Source organism: Cydia fagiglandana, chromosome 1 (genome assembly GCF_963556715.1).
Source record: "Cydia fagiglandana chromosome 1, ilCydFagi1.1, whole genome shotgun sequence".
NCBI classification, from domain to species: Eukaryota; Metazoa; Arthropoda; class Insecta; order Lepidoptera; family Tortricidae; genus Cydia; species Cydia fagiglandana.
Window position 1 is genome coordinate 109,551 of NC_085932.1, and position 16,027 is coordinate 125,577.

General features: G+C 47.8%; 1 long non-coding RNA gene across 1 annotated transcript; it reads left to right on the forward strand.

Moving 5' to 3' along the window:
* Positions 1 to 10,137: 10,137 nt before the first annotated feature.
* On the forward strand, positions 10,138 to 11,265 carry LOC134670101 (uncharacterized). Its single transcript, XR_010099019.1, has 2 exons — positions 10,138 to 10,917; positions 10,984 to 11,265. It is a non-coding gene; the product is annotated as an uncharacterized LOC134670101 (long non-coding RNA).
* Positions 11,266 to 16,027: the final 4,762 nt, after the last annotated feature.

Here is a 16,027-nt window from a genome sequence, read left to right on the forward strand (position 1 = left end):
TAGTTCTATTAAACGTACCTAACCATACCCCGAAGTTCACGGAATTCAATAAAAACACGGTGTATAGACCGCGTATATTCGATAAAGGTGGACCGCGATGCCTGGCTTCACTTAACAACTATCCAGGAGACAAAATCGTCGTACAAAATTTTGCTATACATACATAGAATTACAAGAGGACAATCCCACAGGGAGGAGAGTTGTTCGACCGCATCGAGCCAGACCGGGGTATGTGCGCGACGCTGGCGCGCCGCTACTGGCGCCAGATCCTCAGGGGACTGAGTTACCTGCACTCCCGCGGTGTGGCACATAGAGACCTCAAACCGGAAAACGTTTTGCTTGACGACAGGGACCAGGTTAGTGTCCACGAGCCGTTGATATTATTAAGGATCGTTTGAATCGTTAGTAATCCTAATAACGTTTTCTGAAACTTTGTTTCATGGAAAGGTCATCAGTTATTTTGTGACAGTGGAGCTAACTTAGACAGTCCAGTTGTGTACCAGGAATATGGTTACAAACTGATTAATATTCTAGAGATTTTTTTAATATTCATCTCACATAACATAATCAAATATTAGATTTATTGAGGTTTTATATTCGTCACATATCTAGACACGCGGCAGCGTATCAAGCCAAGTTCAAGCAAAGGAACTGGCTAGCCAGCGCCGAGTGTAATATTACACGAACCACTTGGTGCCACTTTTGACCCTTCTATAACTCAAAACATCTTTGACGTAAACACATAAAACTACGTGTGTTTAATTATATCCATAAGGATATCTAGAAGCCCAAATTTCATGAAGCTAGCTCAAACGGTTATAAAGATATGAAGGTCAAAAAGTCGTAAATTTTAAGACTGACTTATGACTTATAGTACCTAAACCTAACCTACTTCCAGATGACCTAGAACAGTGTTTTTCAAAGTGTGGGTCGCGACCCCCAGGGGGGTCGCGGCACTTGTCCAGGGGGGTCGCGAAGCTCAGCTTTGAAAGAAACTTATGGAAAGCAGATTTCATTTTTTTACTTAAAAATATTCCAACCCTTTAAAATTTAATGGTCGTTAACGTACATATCAATAAAACAAAACATTCTTAGATATAGGTAAACTGTATTTATTAAAAAGTTAAATAAGTTAAGATCTGTTAGGCAAGTCAAATTAGATTTTTTCCAGGAATTAATTCTCAGCAAACTGGAAATCGTCTTAATACCTTCATTTGGTTCTAAAGGACCCCGCAGCAAACAGGGAAAAAGTGGTTTCAGTTAAGTCTCACGAAATTTTAGTATGATGTTCATTTGGCTCTCCTGATTATTTTTTAGTATGTGCACAATTGTCTCAGAAGTATACTTTGAGAAATAATCAATGTAATTGTTTTATACAAAATATGTGTTTGTTAACCATTTTTACGTAATTCCTCCTCCTGACAGTTGGTAACTGCACCTTATAACGTCAGTAACTGTCAGTGCGTGTCATAACAATATATCGATTTTAGGAAACATGTCGCGTAAATAGAAAATTATATACTTGATTATTTCTGAAAGTATACTTCCGAGAGAGTTGGGCCCATACAAAAAAATAATCAGGAGAGCCAAATTAATATCATACTAAAATTTCGTGAGATTTAACTGAAACCACTTTTTCCCTATGTTTGCTGCGGGGTCCTTAGTGTAATCCGAGTTTGCTCCATTCCACGAGTTGTGGAAAAAATGCTGCTCTTTTTCAGTATTTTGCTTGTATAGTTCAAAAACGGTACGTCGGAAGGAAAATTTGCTCTAATCATGATAAAAATTGATATCTGAGGATCCGAAAAGTAAGTACCTTAATATGAATTAGTACCTAGTCAAACATCGTAAAAAATGGCAGCCACTTTGAATTTTTTTTTTTTTTGGTAACTTCGTGTTAAAATCCGAACTATTTTTACCAATGTCTGATCCACAACAAGCTTGCTCGTAGTGATGTTAATTTTGACGGTGGGTTCCTTCTATTTCGAGTGGCTCAATTCAATCCAAGGTAAAATGTATCTCCCAAGGCTTCGAAAATTAATCCACACCTCCTGGGATGGAGCAAACTCAGGACCAAATGAAGATATTAAAATGATTTCCAGCTTGCTGGGAATTAATTCCTCAAAACGCTTTTTTGGATCTTATGAACCGTGATAGGTAGACAGTTGTTATTTTTACAGATTATGTATTTCTGTTGCTGCTATAACAACAAATACTAAAAACAGAATATATTTAATAAATATTTTAGTGAGGCTGCCATACAAAAAACGTGATTTTTTTGCCATTCCGACTCGCACTTGGCCGGTTTTTTTTGTTTTGATATCGACCATTGATGGACTGTGCGGAAAGAAAAGAGCCGTAGAATGTATGGAATCCCCTACATTTCACGACTGTTCCCTTTCCGCACAGACTCTATAGATATCTACTTATATAGATAGAAAAACGTAGAAACGGGGTATGGGGGTCGCGAAAAAAATTTTGTGGTCATAAAGGGCCGTGACACCATAAAGTTTGAAAAACACTGACCTAGAAGGATGACATTTGGAATCCAGCTTGGTTATTGTGTGTAACCGTAGGAAAAAATCTAAAAATAAAATAAAGTTAAAAAATAGGGGGGGTCCCCATACAAAAAAACCATTTTTTATTGGGACTGACATATAAGTACCTAAACCTAACCTACTTCCAGATGACCTAGAAGGATAAAATTTGGAATCCAGCTCGGTTATTGTGTGTAAGCGTAGGAAAAAATCTACAAATAAAAAAAAGTTAAAAAATAGGGGGGGTCCCCATACAAAAAAAATATTTTTTTATTGTAGCGTTGGAACCGTTACAAGCAGATATTTGAAACTACCCCAATATATGTATTATTATATTTGCTATATTAAAATAAAGTTTAATCAAAAAATAAGTGGTGTCCCCATACAAAAAACTTGTAATACGCTCTAAACAACCGGCCAACGGTGTGTCGTCGGCGGCGCGCGGCACCACATAATTATACAAAGAACAGAAGTAAAAACCATACAGCGGAAACACAAGAAAAAACATTAAATCTCAATACCTGCCTAGTTTTCTTTACAAAAAGTATTGATATCCCACCAAAAACATAAATGTAAAAAAGGAGAGCCAAGTTCAATACAAAAATTATGCTTGGCTGTGGGGCTCGCCGCAAAAAGAATGGAGATCTAAATGAGTGCCACTGCCAAGTTCTATGCAAAATCCAAATATGTATTTATAGGAACAAAATAACATTATAAACAAGTATTAAACTCTATTTCTTTGCTTTATTGGATACCTATAACAATTGCTGTTATTTAAAAAAATGTGAGATCTTAAAGTATGTTAGATTTGGCTTGACCAGATTTTATCAGAATTACAATATATATAAAATGATTGATGTAATGAAAACTGGCCAAGTCAAATCTAACCTACTTTAAGATCTCACATTTTTTTAAATAACAGCAATTGTTATAGGTATCCAATAAAGCAAAGAAATAGAGTTTAATACTTGTTTATAATGTTATTTTGTTCCTATAAATACATATTTGGATTTTGCATAGAACTTGGCAGTGGCACTCATTTAGATCTCCATTCTTTTTGCGGCGAGCCCCACAGCCAAGCATAATTTTTGTATTGAACTTGGCTCTCCTTTTTTACATTTATGTTTTTGGTGGGATAAAGAACTACACTTTATTCTTAAAAATTATACTAATAAAGTTAGGTATCTACCTATTGATTTTTAATGAATAAAAAAAAGGACTTTCTATCTTTACACTTCCGTGTGGTCGTTTTCGGCATCGGACGGACAATGCGAAAGCTCTGAAGCGGGTGTACGATACGGCAGGTGAAGATCTCCGACTTCGGTCTGGCGACGCTGTTCCGGCACGGGTCGCGCGAGCGGCTGCTGGCGCGCGTGTGCGGCACGCTGCCGTACGCCGCGCCCGAGGTGCTGCGCGCCGCCGCCGCGCCCTACCGCGCGCCGCCCGCCGACCTGTGGGCCGCCGCCCTGGTGCTGCTGGCCATGCTCGCCGGAGGTGCGCTGTTCTCTTATACCTCTCTCTGTACCGGCACGGGGCGCGCGTGTGCGGCACGCTGCCGTACGCCGCGCCCGAGGTGCTGCGCGCCGCCGCCGCGCCCTACCGCGCGCCGCCCGCCGACCTGTGGGCCGCCGCCCTGGTGCTGCTGGCCATGCTCGCCGGAGGTGCGCTGTTCTCTTATACCTCTCTCTGTACCGGCACGGGGCGCGCGTGTGCGGCACGCTGCCGTACGCCGCGCCCGAGGTGCTGCGCGCCGCCGCCGCGCCCTACCGCGCGCCGCCCGCCGACCTGTGGGCCGCCGCCCTGGTGCTGCTGGCCATGCTCGCCGGAGGTGCGCTGTTCTCTTATACCTCTCTCTGTACCGGCACGGGGCGCGCGTGTGCGGCACGCTGCCGTACGCCGCGCCCGAGGTGCTGCGCGCCGCCGCCGCGCCCTACCGCGCGCCGCCCGCCGACCTGTGGGCCGCCGCCCTGGTGCTGCTGGCCATGCTCGCCGGAGGTGCGCTGTTCTCTTATACCTCTCTCTGTACCGGCACGGGGCGCGCGTGTGCGGCACGCTGCCGTACGCCGCGCCCGAGGTGCTGCGCGCCGCCGCCGCGCCCTACCGCGCGCCGCCCGCCGACCTGTGGGCCGCCGCCCTGGTGCTGCTGGCCATGCTCGCCGGAGGTGCGCTGTTCTCTTATACCTCTCTCTGTACCGGCACGGGGCGCGCGTGTGCGGCACGCTGCCGTACGCCGCGCCCGAGGTGCTGCGCGCCGCCGCCGCGCCCTACCGCGCGCCGCCCGCCGACCTGTGGGCCGCCGCCCTGGTGCTGCTGGCCATGCTCGCCGGAGGTGCGCTGTTCTCTTATACCTCTCTCTGTACCGGCACGGGGCGCGCGTGTGCGGCACGCTGCCGTACGCCGCGCCCGAGGTGCTGCGCGCCGCCGCCGCGCCCTACCGCGCGCCGCCCGCCGACCTGTGGGCCGCCGCCCTGGTGCTGCTGGCCATGCTCGCCGGAGGTGCGCTGTTCTCTTATACCTCTCTCTGTACCGGCACGGGGCGCGCGTGTGCGGCACGCTGCCGTACGCCGCGCCCGAGGTGCTGCGCGCCGCCGCCGCGCCCTACCGCGCGCCGCCCGCCGACCTGTGGGCCGCCGCCCTGGTGCTGCTGGCCATGCTCGCCGGAGGTGCGCTGTTCTCTTATACCTCTCTCTGTACCGGCACGGGGCGCGCGTGTGCGGCACGCTGCCGTACGCCGCGCCCGAGGTGCTGCGCGCCGCCGCCGCGCCCTACCGCGCGCCGCCCGCCGACCTGTGGGCCGCCGCCCTGGTGCTGCTGGCCATGCTCGCCGGAGGTGCGCTGTTCTCTTATACCTCTCTCTGTACCGGCACGGGGCGCGCGTGTGCGGCACGCTGCCGTACGCCGCGCCCGAGGTGCTGCGCGCCGCCGCCGCGCCCTACCGCGCGCCGCCCGCCGACCTGTGGGCCGCCGCCCTGGTGCTGCTGGCCATGCTCGCCGGAGGTGCGCTGTTCTCTTATACCTCTCTCTGTACCGGCACGGGGCGCGCGTGTGCGGCACGCTGCCGTACGCCGCGCCCGAGGTGCTGCGCGCCGCCGCCGCGCCCTACCGCGCGCCGCCCGCCGACCTGTGGGCCGCCGCCCTGGTGCTGCTGGCCATGCTCGCCGGAGGTGCGCTGTTCTCTTATACCTCTCTCTGTACCGGCACGGGGCACGCGTGTGCGGCACGCTGCCGTACGCCGCGCCCGAGGTGCTGCGCGCCGCCGCCGCGCCCTACCGCGCGCCGCCCGCCGACCTGTGGGCCGCCGCCCTGGTGCTGCTGGCCATGCTCGCCGGAGGTGCGCTGTTCTCTTATACCTCTCTCTGTACCGGCACGGGGCGCGCGTGTGCGGCACGCTGCCGTACGCCGCGCCCGAGGTGCTGCGCGCCGCCGCCGCGCCCTACCGCGCGCCGCCCGCCGACCTGTGGGCCGCCGCCCTGGTGCTGCTGGCCATGCTCGCCGGAGGTGCGCTGTTCTCTTATACCTCTCTCTGTACCGGCACGGGGCGCGCGTGTGCGGCACGCTGCCGTACGCCGCGCCCGAGGTGCTGCGCGCCGCCGCCGCGCCCTACCGCGCGCCGCCCGCCGACCTGTGGGCCGCCGCCCTGGTGCTGCTGGCCATGCTCGCCGGAGGTGCGCTGTTCTCTTATACCTCTCTCTGTACCGGCACGGGGCGCGCGTGTGCGGCACGCTGCCGTACGCCGCGCCCGAGGTGCTGCGCGCCGCCGCCGCGCCCTACCGCGCGCCGCCCGCCGACCTGTGGGCCGCCGCCCTGGTGCTGCTGGCCATGCTCGCCGGAGGTGCGCTGTTCTCTTATACCTCTCTCTGTACCGGCACGGGGCACGCGTGTGCGGCACGCTGCCGTACGCCGCGCCCGAGGTGCTGCGCGCCGCCGCCGCGCCCTACCGCGCGCCGCCCGCCGACCTGTGGGCCGCCGCCCTGGTGCTGCTGGCCATGCTCGCCGGAGGTGCGCTGTTCTCTTATACCTCTCTCTGTACCGGCACGGGGCACGCGTGTGCGGCACGCTGCCGTACGCCGCGCCCGAGGTGCTGCGCGCCGCCGCCGCGCCCTACCGCGCGCCGCCCGCCGACCTGTGGGCCGCCGCCCTGGTGCTGCTGGCCATGCTCGCCGGAGGTGCGCTGTTCTCTTATACCTCTCTCTGTACCGGCACGGGGCGCGCGTGTGCGGCACGCTGCCGTACGCCGCGCCCGAGGTGCTGCGCGCCGCCGCCGCGCCCTACCGCGCGCCGCCCGCCGACCTGTGGGCCGCCGCCCTGGTGCTGCTGGCCATGCTCGCCGGAGGTGCGCTGTTCTCTTATACCTCTCTCTGTACCGGCACGGGGCGCGCGTGTGCGGCACGCTGCCGTACGCCGCGCCCGAGGTGCTGCGCGCCGCCGCCGCGCCCTACCGCGCGCCGCCCGCCGACCTGTGGGCCGCCGCCCTGGTGCTGCTGGCCATGCTCGCCGGAGGTGCGCTGTTCTCTTATACCTCTCTCTGTACCGGCACGGGGCACGCGTGTGCGGCACGCTGCCGTACGCCGCGCCCGAGGTGCTGCGCGCCGCCGCCGCGCCCTACCGCGCGCCGCCCGCCGACCTGTGGGCCGCCGCCCTGGTGCTGCTGGCCATGCTCGCCGGAGGTGCGCTGTTCTCTTATACCTCTCTCTGTACCGGCACGGGGCGCGCGTGTGCGGCACGCTGCCGTACGCCGCGCCCGAGGTGCTGCGCGCCGCCGCCGCGCCCTACCGCGCGCCGCCCGCCGACCTGTGGGCCGCCGCCCTGGTGCTGCTGGCCATGCTCGCCGGAGGTGCGCTGTTCTCTTATACCTCTCTCTGTACCGGCACGGGGCGCGCGTGTGCGGCACGCTGCCGTACGCCGCGCCCGAGGTGCTGCGCGCCGCCGCCGCGCCCTACCGCGCGCCGCCCGCCGACCTGTGGGCCGCCGCCCTGGTGCTGCTGGCCATGCTCGCCGGAGGTGCGCTGTTCTCTTATACCTCTCTCTGTACCGGCACGGGGCGCGCGTGTGCGGCACGCTGCCGTACGCCGCGCCCGAGGTGCTGCGCGCCGCCGCCGCGCCCTACCGCGCGCCGCCCGCCGACCTGTGGGCCGCCGCCCTGGTGCTGCTGGCCATGCTCGCCGGAGGTGCGCTGTTCTCTTATACCTCTCTCTGTACCGGCACGGGGCACGCGTGTGCGGCACGCTGCCGTACGCCGCGCCCGAGGTGCTGCGCGCCGCCGCCGCGCCCTACCGCGCGCCGCCCGCCGACCTGTGGGCCGCCGCCCTGGTGCTGCTGGCCATGCTCGCCGGAGGTGCGCTGTTCTCTTATACCTCTCTCTGTACCGGCACGGGGCACGCGTGTGCGGCACGCTGCCGTACGCCGCGCCCGAGGTGCTGCGCGCCGCCGCCGCGCCCTACCGCGCGCCGCCCGCCGACCTGTGGGCCGCCGCCCTGGTGCTGCTGGCCATGCTCGCCGGAGGTGCGCTGTTCTCTTATACCTCTCTCTGTACCGGCACGGGGCGCGCGTGTGCGGCACGCTGCCGTACGCCGCGCCCGAGGTGCTGCGCGCCGCCGCCGCGCCCTACCGCGCGCCGCCCGCCGACCTGTGGGCCGCCGCCCTGGTGCTGCTGGCCATGCTCGCCGGAGGTGCGCTGTTCTCTTATACCTCTCTCTGTACCGGCACGGGGCGCGCGTGTGCGGCACGCTGCCGTACGCCGCGCCCGAGGTGCTGCGCGCCGCCGCCGCGCCCTACCGCGCGCCGCCCGCCGACCTGTGGGCCGCCGCCCTGGTGCTGCTGGCCATGCTCGCCGGAGGTGCGCTGTTCTCTTATACCTCTCTCTGTTATACCACCTCATGCCGGGCTCGAAATATAACACTGTTCGTTTACGAGACTGTGATAAGATGAGCCTCCTTTAACCGCCAGTTATCTCCCTGGAAAACTACAGTCTATGGCGACTCACAAATTACGAGAACCGCTTTTTAGACACTGACATTGATATACTTTTGGCCCGGTTCCATATCTGACCCGAGTGTCCTTTAATCGTTTGATTTGGTATTATTTTCGTGACTGTACTTGCAGCTAACTTGAATGCGTAGTGGCCCTCCGTGCGTGCGCGGCTGGTATCTTTGGTATCCTAGCTGTAGGCGTGCGAGGCCCTAAAGTTATGGTACCGAAGTTACGAGTCGCGCGACTTCGTCGAACCGACCCCACGCCCACGCCGCCTGCTGAATGTGCATTTTATTTTTTGTTTCTTTTTATTTTTCTTTGGGTCCTTCACATGTGTTCCATAGAACTTGTGTTTCAGAAACCGTTAGCCCTTAGAATCAGGCTTGACTGATGACTTCATGGTGATTTATTTTATTAAAAGGAGCATATGGGAAGCACTCTTTTATGTTATATTTTATTTTCAACTTGTGTTATAATTAATTTTATTACTTTATGTATTTGCATGTTGTTGTTGATTTCTTTTATATTTTAGATGCTCATTCATATTTAATTTATGACAGGAAGTCACAAAGATAATAATTAAAAATTAAATTATTAAGTTATTAAATTAATTATAAATGAAATAGTAAATAATTAAAATATCATTGTAATTTATGAATGAGCATCTAAATTGTATTTATAACTGTGTCGATTAGAACTTAATAGTTAAAAGCGGATTACATTAAGAGTACATTTCGATGAACTCTTATCAGGGTTCCGTAGCCAAATGGCAAAAAACGGAGCCCTTATGGATTCGTCATGTCTGTCCGTCTGTCCGTGTATGCCACAGCCACTTTTTTCCGAAACTATAAGAACTATATCACAGATTATATAATAGTTCTTACGAACAGATACTTATCTCTCAAACAAAACGCAAATACCTACCGTTTTGATACCTACACAAAAATACAATGGAGTGACCTTCAGCGCGCCGCTCCCCGCACCGCGCGCACCGGCACAACGCTAGGGTTGCTGACGCTTAGAAATGATAAATAAATACCTACGTAAACAGCGGAGTGAAATAAAAGGAAAGCTAAATCTTAACTTATACCTAATATTCCAATTATGCGTTAGTGTTTGCGAAATAGTCTTTTTAAAAGGTCATATGTCCCTGCAGTAACCGCAGTGTTTACGCCGTTTTATAAGCCGCGCAATAATCCCAGCAAGAATTACTTTTAAAACTTCGTGTAATTTAAAACCAAATAGGGATAAATGTTATACTATAAAGAAAAATAATAGAAACCCCATCAATACAGGTAACTAATTATAAGTTAACCAGAGCAAAAATGAGTAGGCACTTTCCGGTGTAAAGTTAACTTACTGTCGTTAAAATAAACATTTACTTCAACCTATTTCAAATAGATAGATATCTAAAACTATACATTTGTCATACATAAAAAACACTACATGTTTAATTAAAGAAATTCAATAGTAGGTAGGCACCGCACCTACTACGTAGCTTGTATCGTAAGTTACGATTCGTAACTATAGTAAAAATTGACAGTGCGGCGCGCGGTGACGTGCGTACGTGAGCGCGTGTGGCAACCAACTGGCTTGCCTATCTACCCAGTGTTGCCAACTCGGATTTTGAAAAAATGCTAGGCTAATGTCTAGATTATGCCAAAATTATGCCAAAGATTTTTGAAACACCTATGCTAAAAAAATGCTAAAATATCACTTGAAATTAGACACTTAAAGCACATACATTTTTCAAATTTACCGCCTTTTTCTACTGACAAGATCTGCTTGACCAACTTTATATAGTCCGTTGACGTCCATCCGTCGGATCCGTCCACAAAAGTCAAAATTCATATTAAAATATGAACCACATAAGGCGATGGCGCATATTGTTGCTGCGAAGTTGGTGCAAACTTGGCTTAGACTAAATTATGCTAAAAAATATGCCAGATGCTAAATGGAAGATTTTGGTGCCAAAGCAAGTGAAAATATGCCAGATCTGGCATCATTTATGCCAAGTTGGCAACACTGTATCTACCGTGAACGGGAGCCGACTCGTAGGTATTAATCCGAGCTCGCGCGGAGAGTTCCATAGGCCTGACTATATACTGTTAAAACTTGGTAAGTAGATTTATTCTGTGAACCGCATTAAGATTTTTACACAAAAATAGAAAAAAAAGCGGCCAAGTGCGAATCGGACTCGCCCATGAAGGGTTCCGTAACAGCAAGTAACATAATAAAATTGCGGTTTACGGTTTATGACGTATTAAAAAAAACTACTTACCAAATCTTGTTCAAACCAATTGTCGGTGGAAGTTTGCATGGTAATGTACATCATATATTTTTTTTAGTTTTATCATACTCTTATTTTAGAAGTTACGGGGGGGGACACACATTTTACCACTTTGGAAGTGTCTCTCGCGTAAACTATTCAGTTTAGAAGAAAATGATATTAGAAACCTCAATATCATTTTTGAAGACCTATCCATAGATATCCCACACGTATGGGTTTGACGAAAAAAAAATTTTTGAGTTTCAGTTCTATGTATGGGGAACCCTAAAAATTTATTGTTTTTTTTCTATTTTTGTATGAAAATCTTAATGCGGTTCACAGAATACATCTACTTACCAAGTTTCAACAGTATAGTGCTTATAGTTTCGGAACAAAGTGGCTGTGACATACGGACGGACAGACAGACATGACGAATCTATAAGGGTTCCGTTTTTTGCCATTTGGCTACGGAACCCTAAAAACGATAAATTTTGGGGGTCCCCCATACTTAGAACTGAAACTCATTTTTTTTTTTCATCAAACCCATACGTGTGGGGGTATATATTAGGGTTTACTAACGAATGGGCCAAAATCGTTTCCCAAAGTATCACATCCCAAACTATGTTTCCCAAATTATCATTTCCCAAAAAAATGTTTGGCAAAACAACTTATCGCAAATTTTCAGTTAGCAATAGTCTTTTTTGGCAAGTTATTGTTTAGCAAATAATTACTTGGACAAGTTTCATTTTACCAAATATTATTTAGTCAAATGTATCATTAAGCATAACTTACATGTCCCAAAATATTGCATGGCATCCAATTTACCTACCAATAAAGTGGAGGCTGCAGAATTTTATTTGTCTAGTATTTAACTGATCATTACGTATACATAGTAAAATGTAACGTCAAAAAAAAACATTCTTACTGCCAAAAATATGTAGTAAATGATCACTAAAATTAAAACTCCATTTTAATGTAAAATGACAACCAAATTTGTTACATCTTGCTATTCTATTAAAGCAAATAACACCAAAGTAATCATTATAACCCAAAAATAGTAAAAAACCACCAATATTTAAACCACATTTTAGTTTAAAATGTCAAGCAATTTTTTTACATCTCGTTATTCTATTAAATTAATTATTCCACTTCGATGACCTTTTTCTAGTACATAGTATTTCGTTTCTGTAAGGATCGCAGTTCTAACCTAACCTAACCCACTTTTCTAATAGCATTTCAATTCTGTGAGGGTCACAGTTCTAACCTAACCTAACCCACTTTTCTGATAGCGGTTCCGTTTTGTGAGGATCGCAGTTCAAACCTAACCCAACCCACCCAAATTACGTAGAATTTAGCGTACCTATATTAACATAACAAAAAGTACAAATTTAAATAGAGATGCCTATTTGTCAAATTTGCGAAGTGACAATTTTGACCAAACATCTTTTTGGAATATAATATTAGACAATAAACAACGTTTGCTAAATAAGTTTTTGTCCTAATAATATTTGACAAAGTAAAATCATGCCAAATGATAATTTGACCAAATAAATTATATGCGAAGTGTAACTTTGCTAAAGGTTCCTTTGGGAAATGAAACTATTGCGATAAGTTTGTTGGGAAGTGAAATTTGGCGAAATGTATTTGGCCGAAACGAAAGTACACCATATATTAGTCCCTGGTGTTCACTTAATTATACGGCAAATGATGATGATGGAATTTCCTTTTGCAGAGTTGCTCCTTTTGACTCACAGATTGATTTATAAAGGGGAGCCAATCGAATTTTTGATGCAAATTTTTGACTTAAGGGGGGCTGCCCCCCGAAATTCGTAAAAAATAAAGTTTTGCTAAGTGGTCAAGTTTGGTATAATTTTCGCATAATTCAAGGATGCTAAATTCGTTTCTGATGTTTAATTTAGGGGTCATCCATTAATTACATCACACGTTTAGGGGGAGGGAGGGGGTCAAGAAAATGTGACATATTGTGACATGGGGGAGGGGGGAGACACACACTTTGTGACGTCACTTTAACTTCATCAGTAACCGAAAATTTATTTAAAATATTTTATTCGCTGTCCATTTAAATAACACGTTTTTAAAACGATAGTCGTTTTTATTCGTTTTATTTTCTTTCCTAAGCAGTTTTGGGTTATAAAATTACTAATATTTATATCGTCAAAAATATTTTGATAAAATATTAATAATACATAGGTACTTACTTAATTCGATGTCACACTAGGGGGGAGGGGTTTGCCAAATGTGACCAAGTGTGACAAGGGGGGGGGAGGGGTCAAAAAACCTAGAAATTCGTGTGACGTAATTAATGGATGACCCCTTATACGGTTTCATATAAATAATTTAAAAAAAACTGAAAAATAAAAAAAAAACTATTTTATTTATTCCCGAATAAAAGCGTATATTTTTCTTATTTTAGTATGCACACAAAAATTAAAAATATCATGAAAAAGCCCTACTATTTCTCGGTATAAAAAGTATACATTAATAAATGAACAAAATAAATAAATGTAGAGTTACTTTCGACTACTCATTGAATAAGATACAACGATGTGAACTACAGCTAAGCAATTTACGGCGCTTGATGATGGGATCCCTTTTTATTATACATAGTGAGTCCTTAGAACCCCTTAGATCATTTTAGGAAGGAGTCCACCTTGATTTTTGATACGATCGGGATGAAAGGTGGGGTGATTTGTCCCATACAATCATAAATTTATGCAAGCACCTGTTTAGGTTTCTGCAATAAGTTTGGTAACATTTTCTAGTAAATCAAAAGACAGGAATCATTCGAGTAATTAAATATTCAAAATACAATTTAATAATGTAAATATTGACTATTATTTGAATTATTTTCCTCCGTATAGCTACGTCCCTTAACGAGCAAAAGCAATGTTAAAGAGTGTACAAATATATAGGCAGTAAAATCTTTAAAATACAAAATAATGCATGTATTAGTCCATTTCTCTTTTTTTTTCTTTTAATTTACTCGATAATGACACCAAACTTAATGCAGATACCTAAACAGATGCTTTCATAAATTTATGATTGTATGGGACAAATCATCCCCATCCTTTCATCCACACCGCACCAAAAATCAAGGTGGCTCCCGTTCCTAAAATGATCTAAGGGTTCCAAGGACTCACTATGCTAAAGGGTATCTCATCATCATCAAACGCCGTAGCATCTCATAGCTGTTACTCATATATTTGTATACTCGTACTATTCTGCGAGCCGGTGGTCGAAAGTAGGTTTATATTTCATTTTTTTTTCTCTATATTTTTAAACATAAATATGCAATGTGTATACTTTTACTAACGAAGAATAGTAGGGCTTTTTCATGAAATTTTTATATTTTTTGATATATAAAAATAAGAAAAATTTTGGCCTTTATTCGGAAAAAATAACATAGAAAATTTATATTTTTATTTTTTTGTCTTAATTATTTATATGCAGTCGTAAATATTTTATATCTGAAATGAATTTAGCATCCTTGATTTACCCGAAAATGATACCAAACTTGCGCACATGGCCAAACAATTTTTTTTACAAATTTTGGGGGGCCGTTTTTTACAAATTTTGCCGTATATCACACTTTTTTGTCGTGAGCGCCACGGACTATATGGATAGTGGCGACCACGACCAGTGAAACCTGTGTCGAAACGTCGGTAAATCAAGGTAATTGAATATAATTCGCGTTAACATAACGGAGGCGAACGGATCTACCCACTCTTTAACTATATATAAAAATGCGGTCCGGACCCTTATCATACGCGGACGATGCGTATGATAAGGGTCCGGACCGCATTTTTAGTCATCTTATTGCATTTTTCTTCGAGAACGATTTTTCCGCTCCACGTATACGGCCCGACCGAGGTTTAAACCCACGATTTTCGACCACCGCACACACGAACGGTTAAGCCGTAAACGTAAACGGTAACAAATAGTACATTATTGTCGAGGCTCGGAAGTAGCTACTTGCAGGCTGAGGATTCGTTTTAAACGGACGACCTTGGGAGTCCGTTTAATTGAATCCGAAGCCAGCAAGTAGCCTTCCAGCCGAGTCATATATAGTGCTTTTCTCAAAAATGGTGCAAGAAATATAAATATCATAGAAATATTTTACAAAAGCATATATATATTTTGACAGAAAAAAGCCCTTGCCGCCTTTTTTTTATTTTTTTAATAAAAAAAATAGAAGTGTATTTTTCTGCCAAAAATACGCCAACCTATTTGAGACATCTAAATAGTCGCGGTACTAACCATCTGTTTGGCTGTTTAATGGGCCTGTGCCTTCATTTGATATGGTCATTTCAACTTTTAAAAAGTTTGGAACTCGACAAATAATGGAATTTGTATGCAACATTGCAGTCCCAAAATCGAGACTGCAATGTTTTTTACTTTTTAATTTTTGACTGACCATAAACTACGCGCTTCTCGACCTATTTTTTAGACGGCAAAGTCGACTTTGCCGTCCATTTTTGAGAAAAATAATGTATTCGCGCAGAGCTGCCTTGGGAGCGCGCGCACCCCTCGGACGCGCGCTTCTCGGCGTGGAGCCGCGGCGCGGGCGGCGGCGCGCCGGGCCCGTGGCGCAAGCTGTCCGCCGCCGCGCGAGGCCTGCTGGCGGCCGCGCTGCGCCCCGACCCCGCCCGGCGCGCCGCGCTCGACGACCTGCTGCACCACGCCTGGATGAGCGAACACGACGAACTGCCCGAGAGGACCGCCGGTCGGTACCCGCTCATGTTTTATGCTACATTTTATACTTTGCCGGATCACGCTTCACTCTATGCTTCCTGTACTGTAACTGTGGCCCGGCCGGCCATATTACTGCGATCCGCGCACGAGTTTGGAGCGGGCTTAATGTTTATTTAGGGTCGCCGTCGTGGAAAATGAAATGTATCGGTTCCGAAGAATACAAATACGAAATTTTTTTTTAGATTCCTCACGTCGTGGACTAACGTATGCGGAGTGAAATTTGAACAAAGTTGGTATATATAAAATATAAAAACACAAAAATCTAAATAAAAAAGACGTGTCGTCAATGTAAAGTCAATATGTCTGTCAATCAGTTTGGTAAGTCTCATAAAGATTAGGTGTTTAATTTTGTAATTATGGTAAATCAACAAGAACGCCTTCGTCAAACAGTATGTAATTTCTATAGTAGCCATCCCCTATGGCCGAAATCAAAGGTGGTGGAATATTTTGTGCAAATGGGTGAGAGTCGAAGCACTAT